Source organism: Entelurus aequoreus, linkage group LG04 (assembly GCF_033978785.1).
Source record: "Entelurus aequoreus isolate RoL-2023_Sb linkage group LG04, RoL_Eaeq_v1.1, whole genome shotgun sequence".
Lineage (NCBI taxonomy): Eukaryota > Metazoa > Chordata > Actinopteri > Syngnathiformes > Syngnathidae > Entelurus > Entelurus aequoreus.
The window spans coordinates 28,811,005-28,826,830 of NC_084734.1; the positions used below are offsets into that span (position 1 = coordinate 28,811,005).

At 40.7% G+C, this 15,826-nt stretch overlaps 1 protein-coding gene across 3 annotated transcripts in view; it reads right to left on the bottom strand.

Annotated features, from left to right (window-relative positions):
• The window catches only part of esrrgb (estrogen-related receptor gamma b), a 115,851-nt gene that overhangs the window by 1,158 nt on the left and 98,867 nt on the right, over positions 1 to 15,826 (bottom strand). The window lies entirely within an intron of this gene.

A 15,826-nucleotide genomic window follows, 5' to 3' on the forward strand; every position in this document is an offset into this window, starting at 1 on the left:
AAATGTTTTTTTGCAATTTTAATTTTGACAGTACCACATACGATATGTTTAAATTGCTGATGCGGGTTTATTGATTTTTAAATGCGCCAGAAAATAACCCGTTTTGTACACTGTTGATGTGATTCAATGAACAATAAATGTGTTTCTGTATACAAACCCTGTTTCCATATGAGTTGGGAAATTGTGTCAGATGTAAATATAAACGGAATACAATGATTTGCAAATAATTTTCAACCCATATTCAGTTGAATATGCTACAAAGACAACATATTTGATGTTCAAACTCATAAACATTTTTTTTTGTGCAAATAATCATTAACTTTAGAATTTGATGCCAGCAACACGTGACAAAGAAGTTGGGAAAGGTGGCAATAAATACTGATAAAGTTGAGGAATGCTCATCAAACACTTATTTGGAACATCCCACAGGTGAACAGGCAAATTGGGAACAGGTGGGTGCCATGATTGGGTATAAAAGTAAATTACATGAAATGCTCAGTCATTCACAAACAAGGATGGGGCGTTGGTCACCACTTTGTCAACAAATTGTTGAACAGTTTAAGAAAAACCTTTCTCAACCAGCTATTGCAAGGAATTTAGGGATTTCACCATCTACGGTCCGTAAAATCATCAAAGGGTTCAGAGAATCTGGAGAAATCACTGCACGTAAGCAGCTAAGCCTGTGACCTTCAATCCCTCAGGCTGTACGGCATCAACAAGCGACATCAGTGTGTAAAGGATATCACCACATGGGCTCAGGAACACTTCAGAAACCCACTGTCAGTAACTACAGTTGGTCGCTACATCTGTAAGTGCAAGTTAAAACTCTCCTATGCAAGGCGAAAACCGTTTATCAACAACACCCAGAAACGCCGTCGGCTTCGCTGGGCCTGAGCTCATCTAAGATGGACTGATACAAAGTGGAAAAGTGTTCTGTGGTCTGACGAGTCCACATTTCAAATTGTTTTTGGAAACTGTGGACGTCGTGTCCTCCGGACCAAAGAGGAAAAGAACCATCCGGATTGTTATAGGCGCAAAGTTGAAAAGCCAGCATCTGTGATGGTATGGGGGTGTATTAGTGCCCAAGACATGGGTAACTTACACATCTGTGAAGGCGCCATTAATGCTGAGAGGTACATACAGGTTTTGGAAAATAAATATTTATGAGTTTGAACATCAAATATCTTGTCTTTGTAGTGCATTCAATTGAATATGGGTCGAAAAGGATTTGCAAATCATTGTATTCCGTTTATATTTACATCTAACACAATTTCCCAACTCATATGGAAACGGGGTTTGTAGTATTTCTCCAGCAATGGTCATGTGGTGACATCAATTATGGTATTTTGAGAGGTAATCATTGAAGTCAGACATCATTGAAGGCCTAGGTGGGAAACGCACGGCCCGTCACCGACTTAAGCAAACTATACAATTCTGCGTCCTATTAACGCGCAATTGATAACAATTGCAAAAGTGGTGTAGGCCGCTGTATTTAAATGAGGATTTTGCGTGTACTCCTGGCTGTCACCATGGAGAAACCTATTCCTGCACATCCATTGCATCATGCTTGGTATTTTGCAATGAAGTGGAACATGCAGCACACAAATAGAATCGGTACCACTTTTTCTGGGCTATATAAAAGCGCAATCTACACCATAGAGCCTACTTTTTAGCACACCATAAAGTATAAATTATTGCTCTAAACTAGGTTAACTTTGATATTTTAAGTTTGAACATGCTTCCTCATGTTGATTTCTGCGTACATTCTTCTTCTCTCCATAGTTGTGTGCGACACGCAGTAAGTGGTGAGTTGTTAGAAGTGTAAGTGTGGATATCAACCACTAAACTCCTTGTTTCTAATACGTCTCGACTGCTTTCATTTGAGCGTCCGTGCCGTACATAATGGGTGTGGGGGCGAGGGGCGAGGGCTCTTTCTTATGCAAATGAGGGCCATTGCTGCCATCACTCGGCTGAAGGATATTCTACAGAGTGTAATGCAGCCTTCTCAATTCATTAGCAAAAAGAGGTGTAGTGTGTAAATGTGGTCCATATTAGCAATAGAAATGAATCTTTTGCACGTATATTTATTTATGCGAGCCATTCTTCCTCCTCGTGCATCTCCCAAGGGGCCGTGCCTCGCCAAGGCATTTGTTCAAGGAGCGTCATTAGGAGGGGAACAAATCATCAAAAATTGCAATCTTGCAAATGCAGCAAGTAGAATCTAACAGCTACAGTGCAGATCATGTAGTTTTGCTAATTTAACAGTAAACAACGTACGTAGGGATAAACGGAATATTATCACCTCATCTACTTTTTTGAAGAGAAGGTGAAATAATCAGCTCAGGTGTAAAACTGTGGCCGTCATGAAACAATTCTTAACTGGACAGGCTGTGATATTCATAACGTGTGTGTTCTGGTTACGGTCCCTTTAAGGCGGGGGTCAACAACCCGTGGCTCTTTAGCACCGCCCTAGTGGCTCCCTGGAATTTTTTCAAAAATGGAAAAAGATGGGGGAAAAATATATTTGTTGTTTTAATAATGTTTCTGTAGGAGGACAAACATGACACAAACTTTCCTAATTGTTAGAAAGCCCACTGTTTAATATGTTTATGCTTTACTGATGACAGCGCCGTTTTGTCTTAATAATTTTGGCGGTCCTTGAACTCACCGTAGTTGGTTTACATGTACAACTTTTTCCGTCGCTGTCACAGGAAGACATGTTTTATGCCACTCCTTCTTTGTCTCATTTTGTCCACCAAATGTTTTATGCTGTGCGTGAATGCGAACATGAGCTTTGTTGATGTTATTGACTTGCGTGGAGTGGTAATAATTAGGGATGTCCGATAATGGCTTTTTGCCGATATCCGATATTCCGATATTGTCCAACTCTTTAATTACCGATACCGATATCAACCGATACCGATATATACAGTCGTGGAATTAACAGATTATTTTGTCTAATTTGGACAACCAGGTATGGTGAAGATAAGGTCCTTTTTTTAACAAATTAATAAAATAAAATAAGATAAATAAATTAAAAACATATTCTTGAATAAAAAAGAAAGTAAAACAATATAAAAACAGTTACATAGAAACTAGTAATTAATGAAAATGAGTCAAATTAACTGTTAAAGGTTAGTACTATTAGTGGACCAGAAGCACGCACAATCATGTGTGCTTACCAACTGTATCCCTTGCAGACTGTATTGATATATATTGATATATAATGTAGGAACCAGAATATTAATAACAGAAAGAAACAACCGTTTTGTGTGAATGAGTGTCAATGGGGGAGTGACGTTTTTTGGGTTAGTGCACTAATTGTAAGTGTATCTTGTGTTTTAATGTTGATTTAATAAAAACAAAAAAAAACAAAAACCAAACAAAAAAAAAAAAAACGATAATAAAAAAAACTTTACCGATATTTTCCGATATTATATTTTAAAGCATTTATCGGCCGATAATATCGGCAGGCCGATATTATCGGACATCTCTGGTAATAATCCATGCTAACATGCTATTTGGACTAGCTGTGTGTACACATTGCATCATTATGTCTTGTTTATAGGTACATTTTGAGCTCATTTAATTTCCTTCACTTATGTCCTCTGTGTATTTAATTTATATTTGCATGTCTCATGACACATTATCTGTATGTAATATTGGCTGCATTTCTGATTGTGTGCCATGTTGTTCCAGACCACAGCAAACGTTACCATGTTGTTCCAGACCACAGCAGACATTACCCAGCTTGCAAAGATTGAAATAAACCTAGTAGAAGAAGACAGCCTATCCTTTCCTTTAACTTGGACACACACATCTATACTTTTGGCAGTTTTGAGCCAGTCAGTTCCATTAGTTATCTAACTCTCTGAGACACTTACTTAATGTGTTGCCTTCATTAAAACACTTACATACGACTTTTATAACTTTTTGCGGCTCCAGATAGATTTGTTTTTTTGTATTTTTGGTCCAATATGATGGGTTGCCGACCCCTGCTTTAAGGTATGGCTGTCAAGTGTGACAGTTGTAATTGTGGCAGTTGAATAAAGGATGTTAACGAGAAAACACTGTGCTGAAATGGTGCCACACATACAGAATATTTGGCAGACGAGGATGGCATCACTGGCTTTATCGCTGCCACCGGTGTTTTTGCCCACTCCAGGTGAGCCCATAGTAGTGTTGTCCTGATACCAATATTTTGGTACCGGTACCGGTATCAAAATGTATTTCGATACTTTTTGGGACTTTTTGATACTTTTCTAAATAAAGGGGATCCCCCCAAAAATACATTATTGGCTTTATTTGAACAAAAAATCTTAGGGTACATTAAATATATGTTTCTTATTGCAAGTTTGTCCTTAAATAAAATAGTAAACATACTAGACAACTTGTCTTTTAGTAGTAAGTAAGCAAACAAAGGCTCCTAATTTAGTCTGCTGACATATGCAGTAACATATTGTGTCATTTTCCATTCTATTACTTTGTCAACATTACTAAGGACAAGCAGTATAAAATGAATTATTAATTTACTTGTACATTTAATGTTAATATCTGCTTACTTGCTCTTTAAACATATTTTATCTACACTTCTGTTAAAATGTAATAATTACTTATTCTTCTGTTGTTTGGATACTTTACATTCGTTTTGGATGATACCGCCAATTTGGGTATCAATCCGATACCAAGTAGTTACAGGATCATACATTGGCATACTTGCCAACCCTCCCGTTTTTAGCGGGAGAATCCCGATATTCAGCGCCTCTCCCGACAACCTCCCGACAGAGATTTTCTCCCGACAAACTCCCGGTATTCAGCCGGAGCCGGAGGCCACGCCCCCCCCAAAAAAAGTCTGCCGCAGCTGCGATTGGACCTGACCAGCCTCCGGGTACAAGTACTGGAGAACCAATTGCTTGCCAGGGAAGATCTTCCCCAGGAAGCAAGGATTGACCGGTTTTGGGCCATGCTAGGGAGAGATGGAAGATTCCACACTCTCGTGCATTTGATGAAAGCACTTTTGTGCGTGTCACACAGCAATGCATCATCAGAGAGGGTGTTCAGCATGGTTAGAAAAATAGTGACAGAGAATAGAAAGAGGATGGACAATTCAACCCTTAACTAAGCATTGTACTTTCAAGTACAACAATGAGTAGATGAGTGTTGTGTGTGTGTGTGTATATGTGTAAATAAATGAACACTAAAATTCAAGTATTTCTTTTATTTATATATATAATAAAATATATATATATATATATATATATATATAATAAAAAAAAAAAAAAAATATATATATATATATATATATATATATATATATATATATATATATATATATATATATATATATATATATATATATAGCTAGAATTCACTGAAAGTCAAGTATTTATATATATATTTATATATATATATATATATATATATATATATATATATATATGAAATACTTGAGTTGGTGAATTCTAGCTGTAAATATACTCTCCTCTTAACCACGCCCCTAACCATGCCCCCGCCCCAACCGCGCTCCCCACCCCCGACCAAGCCCCCCCCCCACCTCCCGATATTGGAGGTCTCAAGGTTGGCAAGTATGTACATTGGTCATATTCAAAGTCCTCATGTGTCCAGGGACATATTTCCTGACTTTATAAATATAATATAAAAAAAAATACAAAATGAAAGAAGATGTTGTGATGCCAGAAAATATTGATGTAATCATAGTAGTATTGACTAGATACGCTTCTGAACTTGGTATCATTACAGTGGATGTTCGGTGTAGATCCACCAAAGGTGTTTGTTTACATTGTGACGCCGGTGAGCTACGGTGTGTAGTGAAGCATGTTTAGCTATTCCTCGTCCCGCTGGGATGATACTTGTAATAAACAATTTATTTGACCGGTACTTTTTAGAATATAGTACTGAATATGGGAGTTTGCCCAACCAGTCTACATGTGCTTTGTGGACCTAGAGAAGGCATTCGACCGTGTCCCTCGGGAAGTCCTGTGAAGAGTGCTCAGAGAGTATGGGGTATCGGACTGTCTGATTGTGGCGGTCCGCTCCCTGTATGATCAGTGTCAGAGCTTGGTCCGCATTGCCGGCAGTAAGTCGGACACGTTTCCAGTGAGGGTTGGACTCCGCCAAGGCTGCCCTTTGTCACCGATTCTGTTCATAACTTTTATGGACAGAATTTCTAGGCGCAGTCAAGGCCTAGAGGGGATCCGGTTTGGTGGCTGCAGTATTAGGTCTCTGCTTTTTGCAGATGATGTGGTCCTCATGGCTTCATCTGGCCAGGATCTTCAGCTCTCACTGGATCGGTTTGGAGCTGAGTGTGAAGCGACTGGGATGAGAATCAGCACCTCCAAGTCCGAGTCCATGGTTCTCGCCCGGAAAAGGGTAGAGTGCCAACTCCAAGTTGGGGAGGAGACCCTGCCCCAAGTGGACGAGTTCAAGTACCTCGGAGTCTTGTTCACGAGTGAGGGAAGAGTGGATCGTGAGATCGACAGGCGGATCGGTGCGGCGTCTTCAATAATGCGGACGCTGTATCGATCCGTTGTGGCGAAGAAGGAGCTGAGCCGGAAGGCAAAGCTCTCAATTTACCGGTCGATCTACGTTCCCATCCTCACCTATGGTCATGAGCTTTGGGTTATGACCGAAAGAACAAGATCACGGGTACAAGCGGCCAAAATGAGTTTCCTCCGCCGGGTGGTGGGGCTCTCCCTTAGAGATAGGGTGAGAAGCTCTGTCATCCGGGAGGAGCTCAAACTAAAGCAGCTGCTCCTCCACATCGAGAGGAGCCAGATGAGGTGGTTCGAGCATCTGCTCAGGATGCCACCCGAACACGCCTCTCACACACACTTCATGGCCTGCAGCACCATGGTAGGCTATTCAGGTGACCTCTGTGGCAAACTTCATGGCGCACCGGCACAGGCCAGGTTTTTGCTGGATGTTCATAACTTGCGCTCCAAGTGGCCTGAAGTGGTTGAGTTGAGCTACACCACAATGCCCACCATTACTTTTTCTCAGGGCATTCAATCGATCGCAACTGGACAAACCAATCAGTCCAGTTGTGACCCATTGAATGCCCTGAGAATACAATGACTTGGAGGAATGAAAACATCCATAGACATGCCCACCATTACTGCCCAACTGGACCAGCTTTTTGGTCGCCTGGGCTTACCCAGGGCCATCACAACGCCAATGGCAAAGACAACGACAGCGTCTTCTCCCCGTCATCTTTGTTGTAGCGGTGTAGCTTGCAAGGACGTAGTGAAAGAAGTGTCAAAAGATGGAGCTAACCGTTTTAATGACATTCAGACTTTACTTAAATCAATATCTCTTCATCCGTAAACAAACACACCGGAATTGTGTCCCGTGAAAAAACGTGCGACCGGAACTCTAATAACTAAAGTTACTTGGGTGAATTATGTAAACTCACTACATGTTTTAGCGCTTTCATGGCGAGTTTACTGACATATATATTACTCGTATGTTGAAGCACAGTACAATCCATCAAGCGGTGCGGCTTCATAGCTTACCAAAGTCGTACTAAAACATTTTGATAGATTTTTGAGCGCCGTGTGTAATGTTCTATATTTTCAATGGAACATATAAAATGTTTGGTGTTGTTTACTTGAGTCATATTGCCATCATAGTGCAGGCTACACTTATCTCTTATGTTTGACTGGTCACACTTATCATTACACTATGGACCAAATAAAATAGCTTCGAGGTGGGTGAACTCATCCAAAATTATTCCGTACATTAGGCGCACCGGGTTATAAGGCGCACTGTCGAGTTTTGAGAAAAGAAAATGATTTTAAAGGCCGACTGAAATTAAATGTTTTTATTTAAACGGGGATAGCAGATCCATTCTATGTGTCATACTTGATCATTTCGCGATATTGCCATATTTTTGCTGAAAGGATTTAGTAGAGAACATCGACGATAAAGTTCGCAACTTTTGGTCGAAAGCCTTGCCTGTACCGGAAGTAGCGTGACGTCAAAGGTTGAAAGGCTCCTCACATTTTCCTATTGTTTTCAATGCAGCGAGAGCGATTCGGACCGAGAAAGTGACGATTACCCCATTAATTTGAGCCAGGATGAAAGATTTGTGGATGAGGAACTTGAGAGTGAAGGACTAGAGTGCAGTGCAGGACGCATCTTTTTTTTCGCTCTGACCGTAACTTAGGTACAAGCTGGCTCATTGGATTCCACACTCTCTCCTTTTTCTATTGTGGATCACGGATTTGTATTTTAAACCACCTCGGATACTATATCCTCTCGAAAATGAAAGTCGAGAACGCGAAATGGACATTCACAGTGACTTTTATCTCCACAACAATACATCGGCGAAACACTTTAGCTACGAAGCTAACGTGATAGCATCGTGCTTAACTGCATATAGAAACAAAAGAAATAAGCCCCTGACTGGAAGGATGGACAGAAAATCAACAATACTATTAAACCATGGACCTGTAAATACACGGTTAATGCTTTCCAGCCTGGCGAAGCTTAACAATGCTGTTGATAACGACGCCATTGAAGCTAACTTAGCAACGGGACCTCACAGAGCTATGCTAAAAACATTAGCTATCCACCTACGCCAGCCAGCCCTCATCTGCTCATCAACACCCGTGCTCACCTGCGTTCCAGCGATAGACGGTGCGACGAAGGACTTCACCCGATCACCGATGCGGTCGGCGGCTAGCGTCGGATAGCGCGTCTGCTATCCACCTCAAAGTCCTCCTGTTTGTGTTGCTGCAGCCAGCCGCTAATACACCGATCCCACCTACAACTTTCTTCTTTGCAGTCTTCATTGTTCATTAAACAAATTGCAAAAGATTCACCAACACAGAAGTCCAGAATACTGTGGAATTTTGAGATGAAAACAGAGCTTTTGTGTATTGGATTCAATGGCGTCCGAATACTTCCGTTTCAACGATTGACGTCACGCGCATACGTCATCATACATAGACGTTTTCGGAAGTTTAGCGAGAAATTTAAAATTGCACTTTATAAGTTAACCCGGCCGTATTGGCATGTGTTGCAATGTTAAGATTTCATCATTGATATATAAACTATCAGACTGCGTGGTCGGTAGTAGTGGGTTTCAGTAGGCCTTTAAGTGCGCCTTATAGTCCGGAAAATATGGTAATTAAAAAAAGAGAGGAAGAGTACAGGATTTTACGAAACAACGAGAAACTTTTCACTTCCGGGAAGAAGTGTCGGAATACAAGCAATACAGTCAGTGAGTGTGCCGCACACGCCATCTTTTACGCGTCGCTATTGTGGGCAAATTGCTGACTCGGCCATGCTGTGCTGAGCAATGGTGTGTGTACCGAATGACCGACTCATTTGCATAAAAGACCAATGTATCTTTGAGGCAAGGCGGGAGATGAGGATCGTCACACGTTTCCTATTTGCCATGACTGCTACCCTTTTGTAATGGAGAGGTGCATCAACCATTCTGTACTTCACCGCTTGCCTGCGCCCCTCAAAGTGGTGTTTTTTTATACTGTAATAACGGCCATTCATTTCTTTTCACACTTGTGTGACAAGTAAGAATGTTAAAATCTAAGGAAAATCTAATTAAAAACATGTGTAGGTACGTACAACACTTACAACCTTCAGCATATCCGTATGTGGAATTAAATTATGGAATGGATTAAGCAAAGAAATCAAACAAAGCCCCAATATGATTCAATTTAAGAGACTGTTCAAACTACAAGTGTTCAAAAAAGTACACAGAACAAGAATTATGATGAACATCTGGTACCCTTTTTTTTTTTGAGAAAAAGATTATTTATGTATTTAATATTTGTTTACTTACTATGGTATATTTTTTGGTTATGTATTATTTATTCACTGTTCTGTTACAGAGAACAAGGAAATGGGATAAAATTGCTACGTATGAAAAGGCGTAGGATTAAATAAGCTCAGCTTCTTCCTACTCCTTTTCGGACGTGCTGTAATGAAACAACGGGAAATATGTGATGCATTACATTGTATCGTATGCATGTTCCAAATAAACTGAAATGGAAATGAACTGAAAAAAGGTGTGTCACTGATATATATTATTATTATTGTTTTTATATTGTAGTAACCGTGGTTAACTTCTTTTGCTTGGCACTCAGCATCAAGGGTTGGAATTGAAAAATTATTCCCGAGCGCAGCCACCGCCGCTGCTCACTGCTCCCCTCACCTCCCAGGGGGTGGAACAAGGGGATGGGTCAAATGCAGAGGATAATCTCACCACACCTAGTGTGTGTGTGACTATCGGTGGTACATTAACTTTACACTTGTACAACTATTCGGCATGTTATTATGAGAGTTAAAACATCACCTGTACAGTTAAAAGTTTTACAAAGACAACAAATGAATCATAATTTGGTAATCTGATTAAAAATGGATCCTGAATATGCTCAAAATGATAAAAGGCTGCGGACTGACGGCGTCTAAACGGCGAAGCGGAGTAATCCGGTGCGCGGACATGTAAATGAGGAAAAAAAGAAAAAGGAAGGAACGTACAAGGCTAATTATGTTCCTAACTGACTGATTAAGTCTCTTTTACCAGTCGCCTTCTGTGTAAATTGCGTTTCTATCTTGGGAAATTAACTAGGCTATGTGGACCGCACATGTGTTGCTGCGCGCTTCATGTTAATACTCATCTGATCCCCTCTTTTATGCAGTGTGTGTGTGTGTGTGTGTGTGTGTGTGTGTGTGTGTGTGTGTGTGTGTGCGCGTGCGTGTGCATGTGTGTGTGTGTTCTTGTATTTCTACTCTTCTTGAGACATCAACAAGGAAAAGTACCTTCCATATGAGGACCGGTGAACAAGTTAGGACCGAAATCATGGTCCCAATACGGAAAACCATTGCATCTAATAGAAAATGTCTCACTTGGTGGTGAAATCTATCAAAATGAGGGTGGTACCAAGGAGGGATTTTTCAAATTGGCTGTGTGTTGGTTTTAAAAGTGCTCCCCCTCTGGTGAACATATGAAATAACAAGTGTGTGTAAGAAATGGAAATGCGCCCCCTTTGGCCAAAATTAATAAAAGAAAGAAAATAAATATGTATGGGAAGACATACAGTATTAACTTGAAGTAAATAATGAAGATTAAAAACCAATTACCAACACAGCTAGTTACTGCTTTTAGTTTAAAAAAACTTTTTCTCACAACGTGTAGACTTTTTTCTCATAAAATTGGGAATCATTTCTCATATTCTTTCGGCTTCTGTAATATTGCAATATATTCTCGTAAAATTTTTACTTTTTAATGCAAAATGGCGACATTTGTCATATAAAATTCTGACTTTTATCACAATATTGCTAATTTTTTTTTTGTCGTTCTTGTAAAACGGTGACATTTTCCGAGTAAAATTGTGACTGGTGTCATAATTTTGCCAAGCCAAAATTCCGATGATCATCATAATAGTGCCAAAATGTTTAAGCTTTCTTATAAAACTGCGACTTTTGTCGGGTAAAATTACGACCCTTTTCATAAAACTGCCAAAACGTTAAGCTTTTCTTATGAAATTGCGACTGTTATTGAGTAAAATTCCAACTTTTATCATAATATTGCACAAATGTTCAGTTTTTCTTGTATAATTTGGACTTGCGTTGAGTAAAATTACGACTTTTATTATAATACTGCAAAAATTTGTGTGTATATATTATTAATGTTGTAAATACACATTTTTATATATCTAGAAAGGGTGGTCCTAGAGATGTAGGCATTTTTCGGAGGTCTCGAGAAGGTAACAAATACAAGAATGTGTGTGTGTGTGTGTGTGTGTGTTCTTGTATTTATACCCTTCTTAAGACATCACAAGGAAAAGTACCTTCCATATGAGGACCGGTGAACAAGTTAGGACCGAAATCATGGTCCCAATACTGAAAACCATTGCATCTAATAGAGAATGTCTCATTTGGTGGTGAACTCTATCAAAAGGAGGGATTTTTCAAATTGACTTTGTGTCGGTTTTAAAAGTGCTCCCCCTCTGGTCAACATATGAAATAACAAGTGTGTGTAAACATTTGAAGTGCTCCCCCTTTGGCCAACATACGTAATAACAAGTGTGTGTAAGAAATTGAAATGCGCCCCCTTGTTCAAAATTAATTAAAAAAATTTAAAAAACATGTATATGGAGACATACTGTAATAACTTGAGGTAAATAATGAAGATTAAAAACCAATTACCGACAAAAAATAAAATAAAAAAATGAACTAAAAGCAGTCTTTTTCTCACAATGTGTCAACTTTTTTCATATAAAATTTTGAATAATTTCTCATATTATGAAAAATAATTTGTTATATTATATTATATATCTGCTTCTGTAATATTGCAATATTTTCTCGTAAAATTATTAATTTTGTATGTAAAATTATTACTTTTTAATGCAAAATGGTGACATTTGTCATAATAAAATTCTGACTTTTATCACAATATTGCCAATTTTTTTTTGTCGGTGACATTTTTTGAGTAAAATTGTGACTTGTGTCATAGTTTTGCCAAGCAAAATTCTGATGATCATCATAATAGTGCCAAAATGTTTTTAAGCTTTCTATAAAACTGTGACTTTTGTCGAGTAAAATTACGACTCTTTTCATAAAAATGCCAAAACGTTAAGCTTTTCTTGTAAAATTGCGACTGTTATTGAGTAAAATTCCAACTTTTATCATAATATTGCACAGATGTTCAGTTTTTCTCGTAAAATTTGGTCTCGCGTTGAGTCAACTTACGACTTTTATTATAATACTGCAACAATTCGTATGTATATATTATTAAGGTTGTAAATACACATTTTTATATATCTAGAAAGGGTGGTCCTAAAGAGGTAGGCATTTTTCGTAGGTCTCAAGAAGGTAACAAATACAAGAATGTGTGTGTGTGTGTGTGTGTGTGCGTGCGGAGCGGGAGGCTTGGGGCGGAATGCAAAATGAACTTTGAAGAAACAATTTCCATGTAATCCGTCAGCAGGCCGCCGTCGATCCCGTCGATACTCCGCTAATTACAAAATCAATGTCCATGAATTTCCACAGCTGTCACACCCACAGGGCCCAAAGCCGGCAGCGTTCAAAGGAGCCGACGCTGCCCTCTCGGCCCCTCTCTCTCTCCTCAACCCGAGCATCCTCTCTCACGCATCTCCCTTTACCTCCTCGTTCGCCCGCAGAGAGTTTGTCATCACACGGCGACTAAACCCCTTAGCTCTGCGTTTTTTCCCCCCCTCCCGGTCGGGCAGGAGAAAAGGCAGCTATAGCGGCACAATTGATTAGTGTAGGGGAGACGAGGGGGGGGCAAACTGTCGATACAGGAGCGCCAGCATCTTCACATCGGAACAAACGAGGCCCGTCGCTGCCTGACGCTCATTCCACTCCACTTAACACATTTTATTGACAGCCCCTGTTTTCCTAATGAAATGCTAAATATATCATGGCAGCTACTGTTATGGAGACGGAGAGAAGCAGAGCGCAATGTGACACATTACACACACACACACACAGCGGGTGTTAAATTAAAACGGGGCCCCGCCGTCGACCTTTTTTTGTCCCGTCTTATCTCGGTACCCTTCAGCGTGGCAGCGATGGGCGCGCCAGATACAAGAGACAATTTGGGTTTTTATTTCTTTGTTTGCTTTAATTAGAACTTTCAGATTTTTAAGGCTGCCAAAGATCGCTATCACAAAGCACAATAAAGGTGATTTGAGGGAAAATGAGGCAGCGCAGGGGTTAGTCCTTGCAATAACAAGGTCCTGGGTTCGATCCCCGGGCTCGGGGGCTTTCTGTGTGGAGTTTGCATGTTCTCCCCGTGACTGCGGGGGTTCCCTCCGGGTACTCCGGCTTCCTCCCACCTCCAAAGGGGATAGGTTGATTGGCAACACTAAATTGGCCCTAGTGTGTGAATGTGAGTGTGAAAGTTAAAGTTAAAGTACCACTGATAGTCACACACACTACATACCTACTCAGTGGCTTAGTGGTTAGAGTGTCCGCCCTGAGATCGGTAGGTTGTGAGTTCAAACCCCGGCCGAGTCATACCAAAGACTATAAAAATGGGACCCATTACCTCCCTGCTTGGCACTCCGCATCAAGGGTTGGAATTGGGGGGTTAAATCTGCTGCTCACTGCTCCCCTCACCTCCCAGGGGGTGATCAAGGGTGATGGGTCAAATTCAGAGAATAATTTCGCCACACCTAGTGTGTGTGTGTGTGACAATCATTGGCACTTTAACTTTAAGGTGTGGTGAAATTACCTTCTGCATTTGACCCATCCCCTTGTTCCAACCCCTGGGAGGTGAGGGGAGCAGTGAGCAGCAGCGGTGGCCGCGCTCAGGAATCATTTTGGTGATTTAACCCCCAATTCCAACCCTTGATGCTGAAAGGGAATGGGTCCCATTTTTATAGTCTTTGGTATGACTCGGCCGGGGTTTGAACTCACGACCTACCGATCTCAGGGCGGACACTCTATTACATTTAATAATAAATATAGAAAGTTAAAACATTGTCATGCAGAAATATGAATACTATTAACCTGTGCAACATGTGTGGGTCCTGACTCCTTTCTGACCCTCGGCCCATTCCGTAGCGTCGGTTAATGTACTTCGTTCAGTTACAGTTGAGCCACAAGCTTGAAAATAGCGAGCAGAAATGCACAAATAAAAGGGTACATTATGGAAATGTCAGATTCACAGCCATGGCAAGTCGTTCTCCTGACATTATCTTCAATCGCCATGAGCCAATATCACTTTACCACTTGTAGAAAGGAGGAGCTTCACGTCCTTGTTTACCTCAAAGTTGAGTGCATCGGTAACATAAACTAACTGCTTTAGTAAGATGGAATAAAAGCTCAGCAGAAAAAAAAAGACAGTAGACAGGAAGTCTAGAGTCACTTTTATCAGAGGCTTTCGTCAAAACATGTTAAGACACGTCATACCAATCACACACTTCCGGCTTCATAATAGTAGCGCTACGCGTCACACCCAGTCTAGCAACCAAAACCATGAAAAATCATCTTACATTACGATCACTGTTTGTCAAAAATGTAATGTAATCTGTGATATTTGTCAGTGAATGTTTTATGGCAGATTGTGAATGTTGTCTGTCTATCTGTGTTGGCCCTGCGATGAGGTGGCAACTTGTCCAGGGTGTACCCCGCCTTCCGCCCGAATGCAGCTGAGATAGGCTCCAGCACTCCCCCGCGACCCCGAAAAGGACAAGCGGTAGAAAAGTGATGGATGGATGAAATAAAGTGTATATTATTTTATAACCTGTTCTGCTTGATAGTCCGTAATTACAGAATTGTTTAAAGTTAAAGTACCACTGATAGTCACACACACGAGGTGTGTTGAAATTACTCTCTGCATTTGACCCATCCCCTTGTTCCACCCCCTGGGAGGTGAGGGGAGCAGTGAGCAGCGGCGGTGGCCGTGCTCGGGAATCATTTTGGTGATTTAACCCCCAATTCCAACCCTTGATGCTGAGTGCCAAGCAGGGAGGGTAATGGGTCCCATTTTGATAGTCTTTGGTATGACTCGGGCGGGGTTTGAACTCACGACCTACCGATCTCAGGGCGGACAACATGACCACTGAGCAGGTCATGTTGTCTGTCTATCTGTGTTGGACCTGCGACGAGGTGGCGACTTGTCCAGGGTGTACCCCGCCTTCTGCCCGAATGCAGCTGGGATAGGCTCCAGCACCCCCCGCGACCCCGAAAGGGACAAGTGGTAGAAAATTGATGGATGGATGGGTGAATTTTTCATCAAGATTGGGATGTGGTCTTCTTAAGTCACTATTATGTCACTTTACTTTAGACTTAGACTTAGACAAACTTTAAT